General features: G+C 37.2%; 1 protein-coding gene across 2 annotated transcripts in view; it reads right to left on the bottom strand.

Annotated features, from left to right (window-relative positions):
* nkd2b (NKD inhibitor of WNT signaling pathway 2b) overlaps positions 1-23,990 on the bottom strand; it is a 31,645-nt gene that overhangs the window by 6,576 nt on the left and 1,079 nt on the right. The window lies entirely within an intron of this gene.

Genomic DNA, 23,990 nt, shown 5'->3' with positions numbered 1-23,990 from the left:
TTCTGAGAGGGAAAAAAGGGGAGTATATTTGTAGTGTGCATAATAAAGTGTCTAGTAAGAGTAATGTAAATAAAGGAATCTGAATTTATAGCAGGTACATTTTTCATTTTGTGTGTAAAAATGAATACTCAAATGACGTACCATACCCTTTGATTAATGAACTGTGTGACACAGCAACACTCACAGGAGACTTTTCAGTAATTAATCATTATTTCATAGTTATTTTAACTTGTAAGCAGTACGTACTGTATGTGTATGAGGTGCTGAAAGACTGCGCATATGGCTATAAAATCAGTGGAACATTCCTCCATGGTGAGATGGAAGCGATTAAAAGTTAGCAGCTCTACAGGGAAGGATGAGAAACCAGAGAAACGGAGATCATCTGTCATGGAGCTCATCAGGAAAACCTGCACCACAAAAATCCCAAACCACATGCACAGACTTATGAATCCTAACTTGTTCGGGGTTATAAGGGGGAAAAAAGACAGACTTAAAGCACACATGCACATGCGTGCACATACATATGCGCGCTTGAGATCACGTTTATGGCAGTCGCACTAGAATCATGATTGAGGAGACTATATGAGTTACTTCATTTTTTTATGATCAGTAAAGTACAATATCAAGTTTAATTTGTATTGCGATTCTGTAAGTATCACGATTTTAGGAATATCCCTATTCAATATAAACTACCGTTCAAAAGTTTGGGATCACTTTCTAACTCCATGATGGTTCCTGATTTTTATTGCTGAAGGCGTCCAAAAATATGCATTACTCTCCTTTGAACAGTTAATGGTGAGATGTTTCTGCTACTTCTGCTCTGTAAAGACTTTATAACGCCTCTAATCTGAGGGGCTGTTAATTGGTCATTTTTCAGGCTGATAACTCTAAATGAACTTCTCGTCTGCGTCAGAGGTAGGTTTTGGTCTCGCCCTCCTGGGATGGTCTTCATGAGAGCCAGTTTCATTATGGTGCTTGACGGATTTTGCAAATGCACTTGACAATACTGTTCTTGCAAGAAATATTACAGAAAGGCTGACCTCTGTGTCTTAAAATAACAACTGTTGTTTTTCTTGTTGTTACGTAATTACCTAATCCAATATGTGTTATTGTTGAAGAATGTATAAAATAAATCACTAAACGAAAACAAAGAATTTTGCAAGTGATCCCAAACTTCTAAGCGGTAGTGTGTATGTACTGTAGGTATTTTAAATTTTGCACAACTTCTAACCAAATTATAATACATATACTGTATACATATATAACATATATAAAACATATATAAAATCCCCCCCAATATCAAGCATGTAGAAAAGATCTATTCAGGCTGATAGAGAGATTGTGAAGACAGCTCTACAAGGAACCGCTCTACAGGGGAGCTGACAGAGATCAGAGATCAAGGGTCATAGGTCATCAATAGGGTACTGAGTGAGGAAGACCGGACATTTGGGACTGAAACGAAGACAAAGGATTAAATTTGGAGGAGGAAAAACACAAGGCAGTGAAAAGGGCAGTGCATGAGAAAAGAAAAGGAAATGGAGAACAAAAAGATGGTTTTCTTTCAAATAGTAATAAAAAAAACACATATTTGTGGATAGAACAACACCATGAGCCAAATCAGCATGGTCATAAAATCATGACATTGTTAGGTTTTGTTTGCTGCAGAGTTACACCATTCTCTAATTACAGTAATGTAATAGGATCAATCAATCAATTAATTCATTCATTCATTAATTAATTAAGCACTGCTAAATATACAAATTTGACTGCGAGAGAACAAAAGACCGAAAGAAATCAGAGATTAATTTATGGAAAGTTTGACAACAATGAAAGAAAATTAAAAGAAATGCTAAGAAAAAAAAGGAAGAAAAATAAGATTGAATCTGACAGACAGGAATAAAAAGATTAAAGTGAAAGAGAATTTTATTTATTTAAAAAATGGGGAAGTTTTTCCATTTATAATTATGTTTAATGTTATACATCTGTACTTCCCATTTTTCTTATAATGTTATTACACACAAAGCTCTCCATGTTGGAAAAGAAAATCATTTAGATTGACTGACACTGGAGACTCCTTCTCCAAAAAGAATAAAAACGCTGAGAAAACTTGCATTAAGATGATTTGCATTGAAATGATTATATGTGGTTTTACATATGATTATATTTAAAGTGCCACAGCCTCGTCATTTACTAGTTGCTGCAAAAGAAGTGTAAAGACTGTGTTAAAACTTAATCTGAATAAAAAATTCGTCAGATTTGTCTTACAAAGAAACATTTTGAAGTCTCACAGGAAAAGATTCTCTGAAGATTTTTCTTTCCCAGGGAGGAAGGAAGTCAGCGTTTAGTCCCAGTCTGTACTATAGCATGAGTTGGACATCCTGTTTCAAACTGATATCACAGATTTGCAACACATATGGTTAAAACTGATATTCTCCATTCACACTGTTTATATTGTTTTAAGCTTTTAGAAACCGATAAAACAAAACTTTGTGTCTGATCCAGTGTGTTTACACAGTAATTCTTTGGATTAAGTTCCCAGTCTAGACTTCCTCCACTGACATCACACAATGTAGATAATTAATTAATTGCTAATTGCGTATTAATAAAATTAGGCAGCTATGTTCTTTATGCAAAAATGGTATGTTTGGATTTATTTTTCTTATTTCAGCATAAATGAGTGTAGGTGGCTCTTTAAATCCCCCAGAGATGCCCTGAATAACTTTATATTATAGAAACTGTCATGTATTTGATTAATGTATTTGATCAGGTCTAAATCTGATATACTGTCAAAGTTGCTTTTATAAAAAAACGAATCTTCACCATTCCATCAATCAGATTACAGAATTCAAGAGCGATGAGTTTGAACGTGTTACATCATTAAAACTCATTTAGGTTTTTTTCTTTTAATACACAAACACACATCAGAGCAGATATTTGGCACTGCACACAACCACAAGCTCCATCGACAATGTGCTGCCCATATGTTTAATTAAGAGCAGAGAAAAACAAAGCCCTAATTCCAGCTGGGATCTGTAGCTAATAACCAGAAAAACAAATCCAGCAACCAAAACGAGTGACATTAACAAAACCGCGCACAACAAACAAACCGACGTGCATTTACGAGAAGTGATGGATGGTAGAGAAGCCATCTGGAGTCGAAGCAGCGAATTCTTCATGACATAGAAACGCAATAGTCTTCGTGTTCACGTCGACAGAAACTGAGAAGTGTTTTGTTTTTTTAAAAGTATCTTTGGCACAATTAATGTCACACAGTGCAGCCAGCATGCAGCCAAGACAAGATTTATGAAAAAGAGACATGATGATAGATAAAGATACAGAGATAAAGATAAAGAGATTAAGATACCGAGATCTGTAAAAGATGCCTTGGCCTGTCTGGTAAAATATTTTTAAAATTTGTACTAAACGCAGCCAGGATCTTTCCCAAAGTAAAAAATCCACATTTATATGCATAATCTAAAGAGACGGCAGAAAATGAAAGGGGGAAACGTTTAGAATAAAATCTGGTCTCTAATCACACACTGTTCTGTACAACTATGGCTGTCAGTATTTGTTTAGAATTTGTCCATCCAAGTGTACTTTTACTTGGAAAGATGAATTATTTCATGCAGAATTCACCCAGAATGCAATGCAACAAATTAGATCCGAATTTCAAACAGAAGAATAGAGAGTTCAGTGAGGGAGTAACTGCTTATAGCTGCTGTAACGTAAATGATTTGCTTCGTGGACGTTTCTCGACATTGGATTAAGGCGACATCACGGATCCTGGACCTGCTGTTCCGGTTAAACTCCAGGATCCACAATTCTACACTGAATTCTAACCCTGGGATTGATTAATATCCTGAAACAGCATGCTCTTAAACAATGTATACAGCGATACTGTGAACATTTCTTCAGCCATGGCACCAACAACTACAGCATACCTTCAGAGTTTTATTTTAAAACAATCCCACGCTGAGGAATTTGAGCTCAAACAGATGCCTATACTTGCTCAGCATGGGGATTGATGTGGTTGACTTAATTAACAGAACCAATTAAGCACCTCATATCTCCAAGTAAAAGGACACAGACGCACGTGCGTACACTCTCACACATGTATCTTCCTTGTTCCTTTTATGACTCTCTCCGAACATGTTTTTCAAATCTTCAACATAATGAAATACAGGAGGAAGTTTGCTGATATCTCTGTTATTTTCAACTTGGCTTGAAATCTCGGATTTTTGCACGATGAGGAATATTCACGCATGTCCACATGTGAGCGAGTGCACAACCATACTGCTTTTTGAGCAGCTTAAAAAGCAAGGATGACAGAAGTGTGTCGTATGTTCTGTCCATACAGAAGGTCATAATTATTATTATTGAGAGGTTTGTGCAGACCCTCGATGCTGATTTTGAACCAATAATCGTCAAGTTCCTTTTTAAGTTCCCCAAACAGAACTCGTCTGACTGAAGAATGTCTTGTAAAGAAGGTCAAAGCTCTTGCTGGAACGTCAAAGGGACGCCAGAATGATGAAAAGAAAACACAGAAATCCCTCGATCCAGTGACCTGTAACAGGAGAGGCGGTGAAGCCGTCTTATTGGCTACACAGGAAACTCGGCTCCGACTCAAAACCAGATGTGATCGACTTGAAGACAAGAAGCAGGGTGTGGTGTGGTGTGCAGACTTTCATCATTTTTTTTTTAAAGATTTTCTTGTTTAAACAAAATATAAGCAGCAATGTAAACTGAAAATCAAGGAAATCGTTATGTTACTTTTCCTAATTTATGGAAAAAGATCAAAGATAATATATGGTACCATTTGACATTCATACACAGCAGCATATCTACATAAATTACAGCACCAGATTGATTGATAATTGCTGTTTCATAGAGCTGCTAAAAAATCTTATCATAAGTCAAGTCCCAAAACTAATTTTAAAGATTAGTACATCATAAAAGCATAACAACTTTCAAAATATCTTTGTAATCTATGGTGTGGCACGCTGTTTAGGGAAAATAACCAATTCCGTAGTGCCTTTATCTTCCTCTTCCACGACAGCAATTGAGCTCTCCATTATTTGTGTTTATTGAAAAACCAACAACCGTTTTTCATGAGTAGAAACGTACAGACTCGCAACGCCATTTCTGACTCTTTTAAATACCATTTGATCATTTTAAATTTGATCTACTTTAGATCTGTGTTCACACGTCTCTCTATAAACAAAAGGCCACAATGCTGTTTGCACACACAGCATTGCTTTTTTTTTTTTTTTTTTACCCTGAGGTCAAAAGTGAGGCAGAACTTTGCCTTGGCAGCACATAAAGCACTCAGGAAGCTCTTTGGTCACACTGAAACAACAGCTGCGCAGAGAGCGGGGGTCGCAGAGGAGACGGAGATTCGGCCCTGCCTTTTGAAGTTTCACTAAGCCCTAAATCAGGGCGTCATCTGTTCACGGCTGGACTCACACACACGCGTCACTGCCAGCTTTGTTCATATATCAAATTGCAGCAGCGTATTCGCCTGTGTCCTAACCTGAGTGCTTGTGTAATAATCCGGTGAGAGGGAGACAAGGGGAACCGAGAGCTTTGTGTTTTCTTCATTTCAGCCGTAGTTCCCGTCTGCATCCTATTGAGAGCAAGCGAGTGAGTGCAGCTCCAACTTCTGCCTGAATGAAAATCTCTCCCAGATGTTAGGGGCCCCGTTAAGAGCCCTTTAGCCCCTTTTCCTTGCACACTCCAAAAATAAATGTACCATACTGTTCTTCGAAGCATGAGGAACTCTGCAAACCATTTTAAAGGTCTACGTTTAAACCTGAGTGCTGAAGACCTCAGTAAGTCCACATGGGAGTCACCGAGCACTTAAACACACGTCAGCAAACAACCACTGATATTTAGCTGGTAAATCTAAGGTTTATTCCAAAGTGAAGATTTCAGCTGTCATTCAAAAAAAGTGAAGTTATCAGGGATTTTTTTTGTTTGTTTGTTTGTTTGTTTTAGAAAATGTAGAGTTTTAAGAGGATGTTTCAGAAAAGCGTAATTTAAAAGAGTACTTTTCAGGGGTCGTTTAAGAAAAGCGTCATTTTCAGGAGTTGTTTCAAAAAAAGCATAGTTTCCAGGGGTTGTTTTTAAAAGGAACATAATTTTCAAAGGATATTTTTAAGGTAAACATAATTTTCAGGGGTCATTTCAGAAAAGCACAGGTTGTAGTCCTTAGCTGTAACAAAAATCATAAATGATAGGCTGGACCACGGTTCTGAACTTTTTTTCCATTGGATCACAATGAGCTGTATGTACTTTTTCTATCCTTCCATTACCCTTTGTACTTTCCAACAGTTACAATCCTTCCTAAACTCAAATTTTCCAAACACGGCTATTCCAATTCAAATGTCAAACATGAAATATGTTGTATCTTTAGAAACAATAGAAGTGTAAACAGCATGTAAACCCTTGAAATGCGTGTTTATGTTTCAGAGCTGTGTGTTTATCAGAGGGGGGCAACGTTTCTACAATACCACTTCCTTAGTAGAGAGACTGCACGATGTTCTCTGGAACGGCACGGCATCATATTTGCTTATAGTTCTCATTGTGATATAATCAGAGTATATTTAAAAATATCAGATGAACCGATGCAAACTTTATACTTTATTGTATAACACAATCATTTATTTTACATTTGGTGCCACTTCTCATATAGAAAAAGCCTGCAATGAATTATGGGTAATAGGTTCAATATATTCAAATGGTATGATTTGATGCTTCATAAAAATTTCTATTCATGTTGGATATTACTATTGCTCGAGGCTTATGTTTTGGGACTAGTGGTTGAGAACAAACGGTTGTAAGAGTCACCCTTATTACATTACTAATACGATATTATTATGATACCCAAGTGTCAATTCAATTTGAATTGACATTTTGTTAGTATCACAATGATCTTTTTTAGGTTTTGTTACAAGTCTAAACCAAATTTTGGGTCAGTGTAGCGATACATATCAGAATCAATCTGTTGCTCCGTCTCTACTAGATATGTGGTTTGAAAACAATGTGGGCTTTTGGGTACTGAGAACATGACAGTTAACTCAACTCAAGGGGGCCTGGATTTCTTAGAATTTAAAAACGTTTAGAGTTAGCTGGATTAAAAGATGTCTTACTCATGGTAATTCATTATGGTTCTTTATTCCAAATATGTTTAACATGATAGGTGGTCTCTCCAGGATGGCGGTCTCTCCTTGGTCTTAAAATGTAATTATTCCCCTTCTAAATTACCAATTAAGGTATCCAAATTTCACCAGCAGTGTCTTCTTGCCTGAAAACTATGTTTTTCTCACAACTTCTCTCCTCACATCCCATTTGGAACAATGAACCAATTATGGTTCGTAATAAATCTCTTTTTTTTTCCCCCAGATGGTTCGATAATAACATTTCTAACATTCTTTCTTTGTTTGACAAATCTGGCAATATGTTGACATGCGAGCAGTTCCTGACTCTCTATGGACTTCCAGTAACTGCTAAAGAATTTAATATATTAATGAGAGCTATTCGCCCCAGTTTAATTGTTCTCATTACGAGTCACCCAGCTTACGGTTCATATGAGATCAGACAATCTAAATGAATGTTAGATGGTATTGATATAACTGATACAAAAAATGCAATAATAAACACATTCACCGGATTTTTCAAACTCAAAGAAGAATTACTCCGAGTGGGAAATTTTATTGGAGATCTATACTCAAGATATTAACTGGCATAAAGCCTGGCTTATGCCTAATAAATACTGCATCATTCTAAGATTCTCCACAAGATCTACCCGGGAAATTCTGTTTTACCTAGATATTTGGAGGTAGAGAATAAATGTTCTTTCTGTGGTACATTAGATGAAACTTTGATTCATTTGTTCTTTGAGTGTGAGAAAAAAAAAAAAAAAATCTTAATTCTCTTAAAACACCACCTCTTGGACCACCCCAGTGTCTCTCACTCCTTTAGCATTAAAGATATAATTTTTTATTATGAGAAAATAAGCCGCTTGAATTTCTAGTTAATTATTTTGTTTTAAATGCAAAATATTTTACAAAAACAGAGAATTAAAAAGAAACAATTGTATTTCCCTCTTTTCATTCTCCTTACTTTTTAATTCTCTAAAACTAATTCTACTTAATAAGAAAAATAAAAGACTTCTATATTATTATGACATTATATTTTTAATTGAAGTAATGTGTCTCTTGCTACAGCTTTTTCACTGTTTATACATCATATCGATCCTCTCAAATTTAGAGTTCTTTGTCCTTTGTGTTTGATTTGTTGTAATTAATGCTTTTTTGTTGTTATTGCTAAATGTATTTAATATATTTTGTATTCTATTTGTATTGTTTCAATAAAAGATGTAATTGAAAAAAAACACAACACAGCTATATGCTAAATACTTCCGACAGTCCCTGACTTACAACAGTCCGACCTTTCTGCTTTACAATGGTGCATTCGTGCTCTACATTCAGTGGAAACAATAACGGACAGTGGACACAACATACAAACCAAACGTCTCTGTTTTCTAACTTTAAGAACATATTATGTATAGCAGAGAAATCATTATTACTTATCAATTACGACATATACCACAGCGCCTGACGTCTACAGTTTTCTCTCATACACATATTTAAAATAACGATTCTTTGTTTGTTTGAAACAGTCGCTTTTCCAAATACAACACCCCCGTCCCCTGCCGCCCCGTCCCCCGTCCCCACGTGAACAACTGTGTGTTGTTCAATCCTGTTTGGACCCTGCAGTGATCACAATTTGCAGCGTGGGTGAGCTGTGAAGTTCCTCACGTGGGTCAGAGGTCATCACCGGGTCAACAGATAGATACACACTGCACAGAGTTGTCTCTGTAGGCTGGACATGGAGGCGCGTGGGAAAAAAGCTGTCTGACTGAACTACGCTCGACATAACTTTTTAATTAAAGTGATGCCGATAATGTATTGAAGTATTGGAAGGAACAGATCATTTAATATAGATACTTCAAAATTAAATAATCTGGAGTGACTTGGAGTGGTGTAGCTGAGACTGAGACTGAGGAATTCAATCAGGAACACTGACAGTTCTTCCATTTCTACCCTTGGGTTATTTTTTTTGTGTGTGTGTGTTTATATAGAGCATAGTACTAACGTTAACTGTGCATTTAAAAAAACAAATATTGCATAACACCCTTTTGTATACAATATAATATAAGCATTTCTTCACACTCTGAGGAAAACCTAAAAAAAGGAAGGCGGTGACTCATAATGGTGCGTTTGCTCTTCCACTGTGCAAACATCTCAGCACTGACCCGAGAAACAGGTTTTGTATGTGTTGTGTGAAATTCTGTAGTGTAATTCATCCATGGCGAGAAGCCGAGATCAAAGATCCTCCTTCAATCTGTCTGTGCCTGCCGAATCGAGTTCGAGTCAGGGCTACGGCGAAGCGCGGCGTGTGTGAACCGCAGTCGATGATGCACACCTGCTCGCACCTGGTAAATGGAGTGAGAACAAGGAGTTCACCTACAGCTAAACAATTACAACTCGGGGATGCCAAAAAGCCTGGATCCTCTTGTTACTTATCTGTATGACCCTTGATATACCCTTGAAATAAAAGGAAGCTATTACGGAAAAAAAAAACAGACATCTCACCTTGCAGTGAACTTGTTTGGATGTATTTAAAAAAAAAAAAAAACCTGTGTTGTCAAGTTTCGTGTTAAATCATGTGAATTTGTTCTTGTTTAAAGATTCATGTTTCATATTTCGGAGGATATCATGCGCACGTTCCAGCACAGTTCACTTCAAACATGCAGAAATCCGCACTAGGTCTGTTCCATCAATGATTTCTTGTTTCACAATCATTACGTACTATAATTTTAAATTGTGGTTTGTAGTATTATTGTGTAATTCAGGAACAGATCTTTGTTTTCAAGGACTACAGAAGGGGTTTCACTAGCAAACCAGGCGTTTATTTTTATGGATTTTCTCATTGTTGTGTTTTAATGCAAATTAATCAAGGTTATTGATTCGAAAATGATGCACTTTCAAACATTAAGTAACTAATACTAAAGATGTAGATTAATAAAGAATGTAAAAGATAATAATTTGATTCACAAAGCTGACTTTATTGTTCAATATTATTTGATTCTCAGAATATATATATTTTTTAATATTATAACATTATGAATAAGGATTCAATTGTAAAAGCATTAAAACTCTAAAAAAAAAAAAATATTTATTTTATTTATAATATTTATAAACAGTCAAAAACATAATGTGCGTTCTTGTCTGTAAGAAACAAAATACATTTTAAAATATGCTATAAAGTGAGATTTTATACCTGAACAAAATGCATGGCGAGTGCCACATTCTGTAGGTGTCATTTTAACCAGAAAGCTCCAAAGCTGACTAAAATGCCCAACTTCTATGCCATTTTTTCCCAGGTACTGTAGATCACAGCGACCATAGTTACCACGGGAACCATATGCCGTATGATGTTTGTCTGGCATTTGGTCAGAAGTTATGAGTCACTTCACGTGCAGAGGATTCATGCTCTCCATAATTCATTGATCAATTCATTTCTTTTCATTAGACGCATAATTATTAGAATTTGAAAATGTCCACAATGTACAGATATTACACAAACAGAATATATGACTTCAAGCACTACTTAAAAAAAGTTCCTAAAAGTACATTGCCAGATCCTTAGTCAGAAGCACAAACATTGTTTTCAAGTGCAGAACTTCAGGGATGTGAACTTAAACGTGGTGTAGCTCATCACATGTGAGCTGAAGAGCCAAGAGATAATGATTTCAGTGAAACAGGAGGAGACAATTGGGTTTCGCCCCATATGAGTATGTGGTGTGAGGATAGGGGTAAAGACACAGAGATGTGCTGATACAGTGACATTCTTGAGCCTGATACCATCAGCCAGGCCTGTATCAACACGAAAGAGACGTTAGGATGTAAATCGCAGAGACGGAGCAGGACAGATACGTCTGCCGCTGCGTCTCTCATCGTCAGAAATGTGCCGCAAATTTATTAAAAAATAAGATAAACCTGACATACTGCAAGACATTTCTGTTTATGCAGCATCAAATTTGCAACATCTTTTTTTTTTTTTATAAAAATTTGAAAGCTGTTTAAAATATGTTAAATCTAATTAGGTGGGTTTTTTTTTTTTTTTTTTTTAAACTATGCTGCATAAAAAAACATTCATATGCAATTTTTCACACAATATTTTCTGATCAAGCTTTGATCAAGGAATTTTCAAGCCATGATATCGTTTCATCGGTACATCCTGATGAAAAAAACGTCTTAAGAAACTGGTCAGACAGGTGCGAAACCTCAGGAAAGTCGTCTTGATTACAAAATCACAAGTCTCCTGCAAAAAAACTATCCCAGGCAGACTCTCAATCCCCAATTCTTCCTGTCATTTTCCACAAAATGCCCAAAGAAAACCCAGATCACTGTGTTCTTGAGCACGTTGGGGTGTGTTAAATGTCTGCCCGGATCGCAGACAGACTCTGTGTGTTCAGCAAAACCGTCTGTTTATTTGAAGAAAGTTTGAGTGTGGAGGGAAAATCAGACGCCCGTCTGCGTTTGAAGTAAGCGAGGAAGCGGGTGAAAGAAACAGCGTGGCCATAGGTGACATCAAGGTGACATAGAACAGTGTTTTATTTCAGCTGCCGTCTCCGCCGCACCCCTTCGTACGGCCCCTCTCTCCGCTTTAAAGCAGGATTCTGTGTCGGAGCCATAGGTTGTGAAAGAGACGTTACATAAATATGAAACAGGGATTTCTGCAACCAGAAAAATGGCCAGTAGGGGTGTAGCGCAATGCCGCTATCTGTTTTATGCACGTATTTGTCCAAGAGCGCATGGTTTAAGCCAGACGGTGTTATTTTATTATATTGTAATTTGCTCCTATGCATCCATGACATACTGGAAAAACACTGAAGCAAGAAAAGCCAGACCTAACGGAAATGTGTGTGATTTCTGGCTTTGAAAGTTCCTCAAATTACTTAAAAGTCTCAACTAAAGATGTTATAAATATATTGAAATATATTGTCCCGATCATATTTCGCACCAAAATGGCACTATTGCACCAGAGTCACTATGGCGCTGAGAAAAGTCCTCCACCCAAAAACCCTCCTATGGTGCTCCGTATCCCTAGGGGGCTGATAAACTCACCAGATGGCCTACAGTTAGCCACCATGCCTACAAAGTCACCTTTACTTTGACAGCTGGAGCCAGTGAGTGCATCTACAAAACAGGAACACTTATAAACCACACCTGTACCTTATCACTGAAGATATAAATATGCATAAATCATACAGGTATGTGATGTTCACTATGGCCGAACAGGAAGAGTGTTGTGCTGGCGAGAGCGGGTTGGTACAATTTATTTTAATTTTTTTTAGAGCAGCCTCTTTGCAGCCATTCCCAATCTGGGAGGAATGTTGGATGTTGGAAGAAAACCAGTCTCTCCTTTTCCTCGGCCGCTTTGAAGCAGCATGTGTTTCAACAGCTAACCACTCTCAGATGTGTGCGAGAAGCTTTACGAGCAGAATAATGGCTATACCTACACATGTTTTGTGTGTGCGTGTGTGTGTATGTGTGTGTATGTGTACGCTGGAGGCCCAAGACAGGGAGGCTCTTCTCAGAGCAGCGGTTTGGAAACTTGTACTTTGGGTTTTTCTTGTGCTGTGACACTGACAAGATAAACAGTGGTTCAAGAAAGGATGTTTAAACCAAAAACTATTAGACCTCGGAAACATTGCATGTTAAATGCAACAAAGAGCGTGATAATAATTTCATGCTCGGATTCAAAAAGGAATTTTTTTTATTGGAAAAAAGTACGCTTTACGAATCAAAAATCCTAGAAATGGACTGTACACAGACTGTATGTGTGATTATCCCGACTGATAATTGCGCATTAAAATTTATGAATTTGTGGCTAACGTGTAAAAAGATGGGCTGGTCCTGTTATGAGAAAATAATCAGTGCATGAGCTAGTCTAAGGAAAATGAGTTCATGTTATCACCCCAAAGCTGATTTAGTTTTTTTTCTTCCACCTTTATTATTGCCTTTCACCTCCAGGGCCCGGGCTCGATTCCCATCGCAGTTCTGTGTGCATGGAGTTTGCATGGTTCCCCCCGTGACCCTGTGTCCAGGATAAAGCAGTATAGAAGAGCAGAAAAGAGAGAGAGCGTGTTCTGTGGTGCGTCTCATCCCTAGTTTCTAATAAAAAATTACAGCCTGACATATTACCAGAAAGGCACACAATCTCCACTCTTTAGATTAACAAGTAGTGACACTGGAGACTCCTTCCAAAAATTCTAAATCAGTATTTCCTTACAGATCAACTAATATATGCACAAAAAAACAGATGTTACTATAGCAAGAATAATGTATTAAAACAGGTGTTAAATACCTGCAATTTGCCATGCAGATGGAAAATCTGTCAGGGCTGCTGTTAGAAAACAAATAGAAAATTAATCAGAACACCAGATCAGAATCAAGAAGCGAACAGTTTCACTCTGGCTTAACTTAGAGTACGTGACATTAGGAAGGCGGTAAAATATTGCATCACAAAATTAAACTGCTCGACTCATGAAATACTTGTAACTCATTTTTTCAAAACCAGTGTCAAATTTTGCAATATATCGTATTCATTAATTACTTTTCCATACACTACGTTTCTAATAAATGCTGTATTTATCTGTGAAAAAACCTGCAAAACCTATCTGTGTTTATGTTTCCATTTACTGGAAGACACAAAAGTAGCCTTGCATCAAAAGCCAACCTGTCTAATCCTGCCCCCGTTTTTCGTTCCAGGGTTTGTTTTAACAGGAAGTCAGGTTTAGGGTGTCTGCAGCTCCGCTCTGGAGGGCACACGGCTTTTCTGGAAAGTCGACAAAGTATAGAGTTTCGTCAGGGAAAAGCTTTGAGGCTTTTGGTATTTGCTCAGACACACAAAACTGTGAATGCACTTTGAATATGCATTATCCCCTAAGCGAACAACTAACAATCATTATAAGATCCCATCCGGTAAAAAAGTAAAAACACACATACACAAATCTAGGGTGACTTTAGACCCGCTAGACATTTAAAAAAGATTTCTAGGGGGCTGTAATTTGTTTCTGCCCTGTATTCACCCAGCACCTGAGCAAAGAAACGGAAAAAAAAAACTTGTGTTTTTTTTTCCCGAGATCAAACAGATCTCAGGACCCTATTTTCAGTCTTTAACCTCAGATTGCTCCCCCAAGCTCGAGTAATCAGAGATCTCAGAGAGTCTACGTGTCTAATATCCGTGTTCAAAGAGTCTAAAGTGACCAAAATCCAAACATGAAGCCAAGACCCAAACTGAAATCAAGCTAAAATCAACCATAATTAAACTGGAATGTCTATAACCTCTTGTAAAATGAACTAATCCATATTACTTGATATGATCTTGATTAGTGAACCTTTAGCAAAATGTTTCACAAAATTAGATTTTTCTGAACCACAGGTTCATATAGTTTCTATAGTAACAACTCAAGTAATTTACAAAGACTCTTATGGTGGACGCTGCACAAAACCTAAAACTAATCAATAAAAAAGTTTTAATATCTAATAAAGGAATCAATTGTTGGCATGGTGATGCTTCCTGGAGGGAGATGTTTAATCAGCGTTCATGGAAGGAGTCTCCAGTATCGGTGTTAAAATAGAACGTCATAGAGACAATAGAGAGAAAAAAAGACTGTTATAAGGTAAGTTATAGCCTGTTTCATATACATTTTAATAAATGGAATAAAAAGTACAAATCATTCATTATTTTTTTATAACAGCGCACTGTATTGTGTTTTTTTTTTTTTACTTGCTTAATGCATATACATTTCAGCTCAATTATTATCGCAATTATTTGTTTGAATTGCTTTTTTGTCACAAATTCAATAAGAGCTTTCTTTAATGCCATAAAACACAAAGGCGTCTGTAACAGAAAATAATCCTTGATTGCGGGAAAAGCGGAGTCCACTTGGAAAAGAGCGTAACGAGGGAGGGGGCTGAAATGGAATCATACCTTACGCACTTGAATGTAATAAGGCTGGAGTCTGTGTGTGTTTCACTTGGCCGAGAGTTCAAATGCAGGATCAGATCCAGCAGACTTGGAAAGTTTAAATAGTTTCAGCCCAGGTATTTATTATTTTTTTTTTTTTACCTACAGCTCAGAGAATCAAAGTTAACCCTCCAGCTACTTGTTGCCACAGGTGAATTATGGGCAAGTGGGATGCGCTATAATTAAACAAACACGACAAAGCTAATTACTTTTCATTAGGTTTTATTTATAGCTATAGTTGTTCAAAACATGGTATCCCTCCTAAAGTACTGACAGGCTTACTCTGTACTAAGGTGTAAACTGAACATTTTTGCCAAACCCTTTTTTCTTATTTACAAATATTAAGGTGTGTGTGTTTTGTTTTGTTTTTTGTGGGGGGGGGGGGGGGAGGGGGTATTAGGTTGTTGGCAGTGCATAACAATGATGTCACTCCTCCCAGAAGAAGAAGAAAAAAAACATTAAGTCGAGTATGTGAAGCAAAAGTAAGCAAACACATTCAAAGCACTATGAGCTGAATAAATATTCTGAAAACAAAATATTCTGAAAATAAACATCCACCCACTCTCACGCTAACGAGTCGAAGCACTTTAGCCATTAGCTGACACCCATAAACGCACTTTTTCTTCTTCTTCTTTTCTTTATACACATGAATCACTTTTGCTCCCCGACACACACACACTCACACACACTTGTCTTCCCCGTGCTGACATTAAAAGCACAGCACAGAGCTGCTGTTTGCTTTGGATGGACCGCTGTATCTCAAACATGGAGTTGTTTAAAAGGTAGAGCCATTTTTATCATGAGGAGGATTCATTCATATTTCTCTCTCTCTCTTTCTTTCAGTAGAGCAGACATGGGCAGTCTCTGTACTCAAAAGGAGAACACGTTTGAAAAACCTCATTCAAAAAAATGTACATGTTTTTATTGAATCAACCTATTTCGTTCGGTTTGCTTTATGTATGGTGAGCAATATAGTTTGCAATTTACGTTTGAAAATGATTCCTCATCAGAATCATAATCAGAGTCATGCAATATGCCTGGACCATCATGGAAGAAAAGCTCCATAGATGTGATAACCTGGTCATTCACTACATTCAGGTCGTCAGCTGACTTCATTTTATTGCCACATACTGTAACGTTGCCGAGTCTAGATCTGACTGACTGAACTGGCTTGTACAGTGGCCACTATGCATGATGGGTTCTTCTTACCCTGACACACCCATCGCTCTGGAATACGGTCAATCTGAGCTCATCAGACCACATGACCTTTTTCCATTGCTTTAATGTGCAGTCTTTATACTAGCACTACTTCTTAGCCTTTATTAGCTAACATAAATTTAACCATGGCTCTTTTACATCTTTCAATGTTGACTTAATCATCATAAAGTATATTACAGTACTATGCAACTGATCAGAAACATATGCCGTTATAAGAAGGGCTGAACAACTTTAGGTGGACTAATATTTCTGAAACTGAATAATTCTAAGTCTAATGAGTGGGAGGTGAATGTCAGTCAAGATGTGTGTTACATGTGCGAATATTTTTTTAATGACTCTGTTATTATGCTATTATTAGACTTTTAGAATCACATCATCATGCATATTACAATGAGATGCTTCCTAAACTCTATGATTAGAGATTTGCTTGATTTTACAACATGTTACCTGTGTGTGTGGTTCTTGTTTTGTTTAGTTTTTTTGTATAGTGGCAAACAGTAGCAACCTGAGGGATTTAAATCTACAAAAGCTAAGTGTGGGTGTGTGCATCTCTCCTTCCAAAGCCCTATTCAGACTGGATTAGTTTTATGTCTGGAGGTGGGGTGAGGGATTTCCTACCATTGTACCTCTTGGCTTTTAGTCCTGTCTGAACCAATCATGTGAGCATTTTTACAGACTATGCATCTGGAAACATTCTGCCATTTTTACCCTGCTATAAAAAAAAATGAAAACTTGACAAATTCCATATAATGTATAATTTTCAAGTTGAGAAAGATAAAAGTTTTTGATTTTTTTGCTTGCTAAAAAATACAAATAATGAAATACTGAGTTTAATATACAGATTTTATCATTTATTGTTATAAAAGTGTTGAAGATGTGAGGTGTTGGCAGACATGGAACATTAGGTGTGACAACAATGTACTTTGAAGAAATCATACATAATTACTACTTTTAATCAGTGTAATTATTACTATTAGAGAAACCAATTAATATATTTATTCATCTTTAAAGTGTGGATCTGGAGTCTGTCCCAGGAACACTGCATACGATGTTGGAATACACCCTGAATGGGACACCGGCCCACGGCAGTGCATCACACACACTCACTCATTCACCCCTAGGGGAAATGTAAAGATCCTATAATTTACTTCCTTTTAAAGACGTTAAGATCCCCTAAAGTGTGTCTGTTATTATCTAGCTGAGATATTAGGCCTCAGTTAATGCATTTTCATACGTCAAGCTGCCTCTATTCAAACCTGTCATCTCAGTGTTCATGAAAATGAGCCACGCCCCATCAAGGAACTGCAGGGCTGAGCAACAAGCCTGAGAAGGGGAAGCCTGGGGATCTTATATGCGAAAACATTAAGCAGAAATGCTAATTGGCTTGTTTAAAGCCTGGCCAACACAAAAAGATGGATTTTTTTTTCTCACAATTTTTAATTTTGCATAATAGTTACCCTTTAAAAAAGCCAATTCCACCTACAGGAATGTTTGGGAAGTGAAAGGAAAAAAAGAGAACCCACAGGAAACCAATGTGGAAATGGGAAAACCCTTTGAAAATCCACACAGACTTTAACTCAAGTCAAACTTACGATCAAACTGGGAACTTCGGATCTGTGTGATAACAGCCGCTCCTTCATGCCTGCACATTTCAATATGTGGTGCATTTATCACATTTACAGCAGCCAAGAATTCCAAAACATAGGACTTAAAGCAGTTTTGATGTGATTTTAAATGGTGCAATCCGGCACAATGTTGTGCAAACTGCTTTAAACAGGGCATACGCATACAGGAGATATTTAAATCCTAATATGTTAGCTTTAAAAAGAGAAAAAGAAAAAAAAAATCACAGAAAAAGATGGAAAGATCCAAGTGTGGCATCAAGTGTTGCCCAATGTCAAACATGGAGCGTAGTCCTTCCACAAACTCCCACAGCTCTTTAAATGGAGCTCATGCATGTCCTTCAAAGGGCTCAGAAAAACAAGCCCACCCTACACACTTTTTCTCCCCTCGGGTACTTCTGCTGTCCAAACCAAAGCTGGCTGTGAGCAGCGAGGCCGCACTGAAAGGCCCCGCTGTTCTGGACTCCAGCCACATGCTTTTCATTCAGACATGAAGGCTCGCAGCTCGCCTTCTTCTAAAGCCACATCCAAAAAAAAAAACTGGGAGGAAAAAGGAGGGAGGGTTAAAAAAAAAAAAAAAAAGAATTTCTCAAAGTCGCCAGACTCCTAAATATGGATGTACTTTTAGCAAAGTCAAAATCTGTACGTGCGTCCTGGGCCAAGAGAAGCATCAGTCATGTTTTCTCTTAAGAGGCAAGAAGAGGAAGAAGGCATGTACTGATAATCCTGAACTATATTGAATGATATCCAGTATATGTTATGTAGCACGATACATAGCTTTATAGTGCATTATATAAAAGAAAGCAACATAAATAAGTTTGTCAATGCTAAATTTATGTAACATCTTTTAAAGACACAAAATTAAAAGGGAACTTTCATGACGTCTGGTCCAGCAGTACAGAATAAAAGAGCCTTTGTGGTGTGTGTGTGTGTGTGTGAAGCTGTCACTCTTATAAAGACATGGCTAATGGTAATCTCTCTCTCTCTCTCTGTTGTTACCTCACATCAGGTGTTTATATAAGCCAGATGCAAACACCTGTGTTGATCTGTCAAAATCCCTCCTTTGCTGAATCACTCTTTCTCCCTCCCTGCCCTCACTTAATAAGAGAGAAAGAAAGGAAAATAAAGCCTGTTTTTCCAGGGTGCATCTTTGATCAGTCAGCAGTAGCCCTGCCTGTAAGTTCCCGTCGGCATGTGGCTTTGTGTTTCACCTCCTGCTGATCGGTGTGGGAGGAGAAAGGCCTTCTGTAAAACAACCACAAATCTCACTGAGCACCTTTTTAAGTAACGCTAATTGCACGACTATTATTTACGAGTGAACAAACTGGTTCGCCGCAAATACTGGCCAGGAGTGCTGTTTTCAGCCCGTGAATCCTCAGGTTATATGACGGTAGGATCTTCTCTTCCTCTATGCAAATTTCACTTTGCATTCCACTGTTGTGTGTGTATGGGTGTGCATGTGCATGTGTGTGGGTCTGGTTATGCTTACATGAAAATATCTTTGACACTTGACACATACAAACGAAGCCCACACTGGAAATTCATTTGCATTATTGTAATGCAAAACGAATGCACGGGGTGGTGTTGGGTATCGGCGTTACCATAACGATGAGAGACTTGTCAGTCCAGTATAGATAACATTACTGTAGTTCCGTTCAGAGCGTGGATGTTCACGTTTAATCACTAATCGATTGAGTGTCGATGAGAATTTCATTGATTTAACACGTAGTAATTGATAAGGTTTGTTTTGCATCATAATTCTCCGTAGCTCAGATATCAGCAGACAGGTGCAGTATTGGACGCTGTATTTTTTTTTATTGATTTGGCTTTTAAATTCTGTTTAAACTATGTTTATGTTTGCTTCATTAAATTGTTTCACAGAACTAATTTGTTCGGAAGAACAGTTTAAATCAAACGTAAACTGAGGAAAAAGTGCTTATTTTATCCCAAATTATTAATAAGTATTCGATTATTGGGTAACACACATTTCCTACTATTTTGACTAGAAGTTACTGAAGAACTCGGACATAAATAATCTACCTTAAGATGGGACTTCTACCTTAAGAACGAAACTTCTTCCACGCTTCGCTCCTTCATGTTCTGTTCTCAACTTTAATTTAGAGTAAGACTACAGAAGCCACATATCAGTCACATTATTAAGTTCCACGGTTGTCTCTCCTTTATAACTTTCTGTCTTGTTATCATCATCTGTCTGTCTCCACAAGCTACAGCAAAAGAGTTCTGAACATTTATCTCTTTACTGAATAACCACTTTTTACGTTCACTCTCTCATCTCTTCTCTCCATCTCGTTCCATCATTATCTTATTCCTTCCATCGCCATCTCTGTCTGCCTCTTTCTGTACATTTCTTCTCCCTCTGTCTCTCTATATATCATTCTTCCCACCCCTTTTTCTGCCTGCTTCTTTTATGCTGTCTCCCACCATGTCTTTTTCTGTCTGTTTCTGTGTATTTGTTTCTTTAAACCTCTCTTCTTCTTGCTCATTGTCTCTTCCTGTCTCTCTCTCTCTCTCCTGTCTCACTTGATCTTTCCTCCCAACTCTCTTTATACGTCCCTCCGTCCTTCTGTCTGACTTTTTCTCTGGAGGTTACTTCTTCACTCTCTCTCTCTCTCCTTTTCCCAGCCATGCATCCCCCCATGTTTTTGGAGCAGGAACTCACGGCGGCTGTTGGAGCCCTTCAGTGACGGGCAGCTTTGAAGTCACAGCCAGATGACAGAGGAATGTTATCCCCCCTTCATTCCTCCTTCATAATAAACCAGATGGAGCAAGAGGTGAAACAAACAGTTGATTCTGGCTGCTTTTGTGCTTGTGAGTGTAATGAATTGCTATAGTGCTGAGGAGATTTGCTATCTAGTTGCCTACGGGTGACGAATAAACAGAGAAAAAAACGAGATAAAGTAAAGTCCTGGACCACCATGAGCTTTAATGTGCCTTGGCAATTATTCCACATGTCTCTGGAAGAGTGCTGGAACGAAGAACGACATTCTTCCAAATGAGTTTTTTTAAGGTTTTAATGATGGAGCTCTAAAAACTCTCATGGCTTGAGTTGAGATCTGGTGACTAAATAAAATACATAATGTAAAACATATGTTCTTTAATCTTTACACATCTTTGACACTGTGACATCACACAAAACATTTGGCTTATTTAGAAAAAAAGAAAAAAGAAAAGAAAAAAAAATCTTATTTAGGGTAGTATAAGCAACACAGCCATTCTGGGATTGTTAGAGGCATCATCCTGATCAAAGTGAGAGACTATCCATCACAGCACTGTGAATTTGTGCTTCCTACATAACCAAACAAGGTTCATCTACAACTGAGAAGCTTCCTCACACGGTGTGAATGAAGCTCTCTGTTTTACACCAACAGAGAGAGACTCAGAGTCAGACATTGTAAAAAATCAAGCGCAAAACACACCCACTGAGAATTTTCCTAAGAAGGGTGTCTTGATGTGGAATTACCATCGCACTAACATGCTGCGGTTGTGCATTACGAGTGTGATTTCATCTGTAGCTGCCCACCTCTGAACCTCCCTCATGCCCTTTAAAATAACACTCAGAGGGATGATGCAATGCTATCAAACTCCACAATCCTGGACTACACAGAGTGGACAGGCGGTGACGCAATCCTGCCGGCGGCTGCCACACACGTACACGCGCGCGCACACACACACACACACACACACACACACACACACACACCAAGTTCCAGGCTGTCAAAACCAATAGAGTAAAATACTGTGTATAAAGAAACATGCGGTTCTGCTGCCAAGTGTGACAAAGAACAAAACCTTGACTACACAGACAGCTTGACATGCCTTCCCACTTCTCCTCGAAACACATACATGCTCAGATTTTGTCGATGTGATGGCGCCGTTGGGGAGCTGCTGTGTAAATGTGAACGTGGACCATCATACCTGTCTCCTTCCTGCTAAGTCATGTTCTAGTAGTGTCTGAAACCGCTCAGCCCTCAGTGTGTGTGCGTCCTATGTCCACTGTATGTTAACCTTCTTTAACTAAAAATCTTATTGTTTATATTTAACTTGTAAACATAATGAGTTTTTAAATAAAGTGTTATTATTTAAGAAAGAAAATTTGGTTTTAAATAGCTTGCTTATCATTTAATGTCTTTTTTAATGTGGCAGGAGTCTTCAAAGTCAAATGTCACTTTGTGACAGCCAAAAAGTTCACCGCAACAGGAAAATCTTCAAGACGAAAGAATTTGCCCCTTTTTAGTTTCTCAATAACATAATAAGATGTCTTATTTAGTGAAAAGTGAAAAATAAGAAAGTTTGACTACCTCAGTTCACAAATAATACTAAATCTTGCAATAAAAGTCACGTTATATCACATTCATTAACAAAAGTTAAACGGCAAATCACTGTGGTATATGAAGAATAATAAGCTTCAGGGCATGCTGTAAGGAAATAATTGACTTGAGTAGTAACAGTTCCTTTCTTCGTATCACCACTCCAGCATGAATTATTTTCCTAACATCATAGCCCTATTTTTTTTTCTTAAGATAGAGATATTAAATAAGCAGCGAAGTAGATATCAAATACTGTAAGACGAAATGTGACTGGAAATATTCCATATGAACAGAGATATTCGAATATATAAAATCATTATCAGAATTACTTTAACATCGGGTCAAACATAATAACGAAAAGATAAGAATACTCCAGTATGAGTGGAAACACAATCTCAATATGTGTGAATAGAAAAATCCCAATATGAAAAAGCATTTCCCATATGAAATGGCCCAGCACAAACTTAATATAAGGAAAATATCTCAGTGAGAACTGAGATATCCCATCTTAAGCAGAAATATCCAAATGTAAACAGAAACATCCGAATAAAACTTCTCTTATGCCAATACTACAATAAAAGCTTTAGTCAAAATAGAAAAATGACAATGCAAGCATATATATTATTTAAAATATCTTAGTGTTAAAAGCAAAATCCCAATATGAAATAAAACAGGCCAAAAGAAAAGCCCCAATATAAACTGCATATAAGAAAAATATCCCAGTGGGAACTCAAATACCCCAGTGTGAGCTAAATATTCCAACATAAGCCAAAATATCCAAATATGAACAAAAATATCCAAATAACTGTTACTTATTCCAATATTAGTAGAGATGCTTTAGTGTGAACAGAAAAATCCCAATGCAAGCATATATCTTACTAGAAATATCTCCAAATCTGAAAGAGCTGCTTCAGCATTTGGCCTAAAAATGCTTATATTGAAGTATTCAAAACAAAACAAAAAAATACAACCCAATATAAGCTATTCTGTCCTAAGTTGGAACAAACATCCAAATGCTAACAGAGATTTACCATTATGAACAGAATTATCTAAGTGCGAACTGAAAGACAGAAACTTGAGTTGTAATATCTCATTGTGAACAAATAAAAACAACATAAATTAATCGGTCCCCATATTGAAAAAGATGCTTCAGCCTTTTCCTAAAAAACACTTGCACTAAAATATTTAAATGTAAACAGAAAAAAAATCCAAATGAGCTAAAACGTAAATCCCAAATGTGAACAGACAGTTCTTAATATGAACAGAAATGTGTTAAGTGTAAAAAGAAGAACAAAAAACTCCACAGATGTAATATCTAAGTGTAAAAAAAGAGATCCCTCAATAAGAAAAATTCCAATTTAAGACATATTTCCCAATATTGGAAGACATGCTTCAGTATCTGAATGAAACAGACTTCCACTGTAGTGTAAACATGAATAAGCCTGTTATAATCCTAAAAAGCTAAAAAATTTGTACCTCAAATGTGAACAGAAATTCCCCAATATCCACAGAAATATCACAATGTTAAAAGAAAAACAGAAACATTCCACTTTGAGCTGAAATATCTCAGTGTGTACAGAAAAATCCCAATTTAGGTTATATTTTTCCAATATTGAAAGGGATGCTTCTGCATCTGATTGAAATCTATTTACTTTTTATTTAAGTGTAAAAACAGGAAAAAAAATCCCAAAAGAGTAAAATGTAAACACCAAACATGAAC

The sequence above is a fragment of the Clarias gariepinus genome, chromosome 26 (genome assembly GCF_024256425.1).
Source record: "Clarias gariepinus isolate MV-2021 ecotype Netherlands chromosome 26, CGAR_prim_01v2, whole genome shotgun sequence".
In the NCBI taxonomy this organism is placed as follows: domain Eukaryota; kingdom Metazoa; phylum Chordata; class Actinopteri; order Siluriformes; family Clariidae; genus Clarias; species Clarias gariepinus.
The sequence above is the reverse complement of the archived record's forward strand: the minus strand, read 5'-3'. Positions and strand labels throughout refer to the sequence as shown.